This window comes from Crocuta crocuta, unplaced genomic scaffold, assembly GCF_008692635.1.
Source record: "Crocuta crocuta isolate KB4526 unplaced genomic scaffold, BGI_CrCroc_1.0 scaffold561, whole genome shotgun sequence".
Classification (NCBI taxonomy): domain Eukaryota; kingdom Metazoa; phylum Chordata; class Mammalia; order Carnivora; family Hyaenidae; genus Crocuta; species Crocuta crocuta.
In genome coordinates this window covers 677,384-681,229 of record NW_027530529.1, presented here as the reverse complement: position 1 = coordinate 681,229, position 3,846 = coordinate 677,384, and the positions used below count along the sequence as shown (strand labels likewise).

The 3,846-nt window shown below is 39.5% G+C and overlaps 1 protein-coding gene across 2 annotated transcripts in view; it reads left to right on the top strand.

The window, feature by feature from the left end:
• CLNS1A (chloride nucleotide-sensitive channel 1A) overlaps positions 1-898 on the top strand; it is a 52,415-nt gene extending 51,517 nt beyond the window's left edge. The window contains exons 7-8 of one of the 2 annotated variants that reach the window (XR_013335908.1): positions 438-628; positions 742-898. The gene's annotated coding sequence lies outside the window, so the exon portion shown is untranslated. Of the gene's footprint in view, positions 1-437; positions 685-741 lie in introns of those variants that run through there. The other variant, XM_077767535.1, reaches the window with a different exon arrangement.
• The last annotated feature ends 2,948 nt before the right edge of the window (positions 899-3,846 follow it).

Sequence of the window (3,846 nt, the reverse complement as noted above, 5' to 3'; positions counted from 1 at the left end):
CCCACATCCATCAGTCCTCAGTTTTTGTCAGCATTCAAGAGTCTCTCATGGTTTGCTTCTCTCCCTTTCCCCCACCATTTCCGCCCTTCTTCTCCCCTTGTTCCTCCGTCAAGTTCCTCCTAATCCTCCTATACGTGCAAACATATGATATTTGTCCTTCTCTGCCTGACTTATTGAGAGAAAGAGAATCTTAAGCAGGCTCCATACTGAGCTTGATCCCATGACTCTGAGATCATGACCTGAGTCAAAATGAAGAGTTAGACACTCAACCAACTGAGCCACCCACCCAGTCTTGAAACCACCATAGAAACATAAAGATGAATGGAAATCAAGATGGACACACTAGTGTTTCAGCAAGGCTTGACTTAAAACAACAATTTTTCTCTTTCTCATTCTTGAAGCACCCCCCCCCCTTCCCTTCATTTGTTTTTCTGTAGAATCCTCTGTTCCAGGAACTTGGTGTTGATATTGACATCTTGCTGACTTCAGTGTATACTTAGGAATGAGGCTGGGATGGCGGGTGCCAGCGTTAGTCATGAAACCACCTTGAAGGCATAACGGCACAGCATGTACCAGATTCCACCCAGATCCTGTATTTTCCTATTAAACCCTCAGCCTTTTACCACAGGTGAGCTTGCAGTCTTGAAGGCATTAGCCTGCTGCAGCCTCATTTGCCTGACAAAGCAATAAACTGTCTTCCTTTTTTATGCTGAAACTCTGTCTTTGTGTTTCATATTTCAGTTCCAGAGCACAGAGGTTGGTTTATGACAACAGTCTAATGGTTCTCAACCTTGAATGCATATTGGAATCATCTGGAGAACTTTAAAAAATATGCTGTCTATAAGCTAGAGGCATCACATTTCCTGATTTCAAAATATATTTAAAGGGTACGGTAATTAAAATAATATGGTATTGACATAGAGACAGATAAATAGGCCAATGGATCAGAATAGAGAGCCAGAAGTAAACTCATGGATATACTATCAACTGATCTCTGGCAAGGGTGCTGAGATCATACAATGTGGAAAGGACAGTCTATTCAACAAATGTTATTGGAAAACTGGATATCCACAGGCAAAAGAATGAAATTGTATCCTTATCTTGTACTATAGACAACAATAACTCAAAATGGAGTAAAGACTTAGATGTAGGACCTGAAACAGTGAAACTTCTTGAAGAAAACATACAGGAAAAGCTTCTTGACATTGGTCTTGGCAATGATTTCTTGGGTATGACACCAAAAACATAGGCAACAAAAGCAAATATAGATGAGTGAGATCATAACAAATTAAACAGCGTGTGCATAGTAAAGGAAACAATCAAAACTTAAAGGCAAAGTACAGAACAGGAGAAAATATTTGCAAATCATTTATCTAATAGGGGGTTAACATTCAAAATACATAAGGAACTCTTCAAACTTGATAGCAAGAAAAACAAGTAGCCCAATTAAAAAGTGGGCAACATACTTGAAAAGATGTTTCTCCAAAGAAGACATACAAATGGCCATCAGGTACAGAAAAAGTGCTCAACATCACTAATCATAAGGGAAATGCAAATCAAAACTACAATATTACCTCACACTTGTTAGGATGTCTATTACAAAAACAAACAGAAGAAAGGTAAGTATTCGTGAAGCTGATGAAAAATTGAAGACTTGTACATTGTTGGTGGGAATGTAAAATGATTCAGCTACTGTGGAAAATAGTATGGAGGTTCCTCAAAAAATAAAAATAGGACTACCATATGATCCACAAATTCCATTTCTGGTATATATCCAAAAGAATTGAAATCAAAATTCTCAAAAAGATATTTGCACTCCCACATTCATTGCAGCATTATTCACAATAGCCAAATGTCCATCAGCAGATGAATGGATAAAGAAAATGTGGTTTATATATCCAATGGATTATTACTCAGTTTAAAAAAGAAGGAAATCCTACTATTTGTGACAACATGGATGAACATGGAGGACATTATAAGTGAAATAAGCAAGTCTCAGAAGGGCAAATACTGTATCCTTTCCCCTTTTATAAGGTATCTAAACTAGTCAAACGATTGGAAGCAAAGAATAGAATGGTGGTTGCCAGAGGCTGGGGGAGAGGGAAATGGGGAGTTGCTGTCAACTGGTATAAGGTTTCAGTTATGCTAAATGAATAAATTCTATTAATCTGTTGTACAACATATTGCATAGTTAATAGCACAGTATTGTGCATTTAAAAATGTTAAGAGGGTAGATCTCATGTTAAGTGTTTTTACCACACACCAAAATGAGACACTAACTTTTCTAGGTGATGGATGTGTTGATTACCTTGATTGTGGTGATAATGTCATGGTTATATGTATATGGTCAAACTCATCAAATTGTATGTAATAAGTATGTGAATAATTATATCTCAACAAAGGTTTTTGTTTTTGTTTTTTTTTAAAGTCTGCTGGCTGGAGTTCCAGCACCAGAAATTCCGATTTAGTTGGTCTGGGGTGCGGCATGGTCATTAGAAGTTTTAAAAGCTCTCTAGATGATTCCACATCTCTAGACCAATACCCTCACTGTAAAGATGGGAAAGAGAGTCCTGAAAAAGAAGTAACTTGCCTGTTGAAATGAGATCAAGAACTCAAACCAAGGTCTCCTGACTCTGACGTGGGTTCTCTCTAGCACATAACACTGCTTCAGACTCACTTCCTGGGCTTCCGCACAAACACTGCCCTAAATGGTCTCATGTCATATTTCCTGAACACATTGGGTCCACCCCTGTGTCAAATCCACAGCAATACAAGCTGCCATTGGAGTGCTTATTGTGTGCTAAACACTGAACAAGCCAGATTCTACATGTTATCTGTAATCCATACAGCAAGCTTTCAAGGAAGGCATGAGCATCCTCATTGGAAGAGGAGGAGGCTGATGTTCAGAGACTTGAAGAAACTAGCTGAAGTCATAGCTAGTGAAGAAAAGCCAGGATTTGATGCAGATCAACTGGACTTCAAATCTCTTTCACTACACTCCCTGCCACCTGTCCCCCTACCACCTTACCTTCCTGGGTTATTTCTTCCTCAAGAACCAGCTCTAGTTTCATTCCCTCCATAAAAGCTCTTCCACTGGAGACCACAGAGATCTTTATATTTATATAGCATTCATGACACTAATCACCCACATTAGCTATTTGGCAGGGTCTACCTCACATGGTAATTTCTTGTGTCATGTATATGATCTGTTTCCTTCTCCAGAAAGCTGAGAAGGAGAGGGACTTTCCTCTATGTTTCTGTCCTGGTCCTGCAGCTGTGTCAAGTTACAGTCACTGCAAGATCATAATAGTATTTAGTCTTTTTTAAGACTCTTCCACTGGGAGTATCTGCAGAAGGGAAACACCTATAGGCCCAAGTGGAGTTGAAAATTTGAATAGAGAAAGAATGGAGTTTTCCTCAGGCTTGGATTTATAGCAACATTTACAAGTAAGCCTCTAGGTGTCAGTAGAAAGCCTGGTTTTACAAGTGTGAGAGTCAAATGAAATCAAAATCTCAGGCTAGAAGTTTTTCTCATTGCAACCAGGAAGCTAAAGCTAGAATTCCCTCTCCAACATAACAACACCAAAACAACATTCCTCTCAGTCCAAGGGTCAGTAATGAGGCAGCCTCTTCTAGACCAATACCCTCTTCTAGACCAGCAAGAATGCTGTTCTTGGTTTTACGTGAAATTCTGCTTCCTTATAACTTGCACCAACTGTCCAAGGAAATTAGGTGGCAACAGCCCATGCACCTGGACCTATGCATGTAGAAGGCCTGTTACAGCTGAGTCAGGCCTTCTACTAAGATTGATTAGGATGTTGCTGGCACCATTGGAGGCCTTGCTGC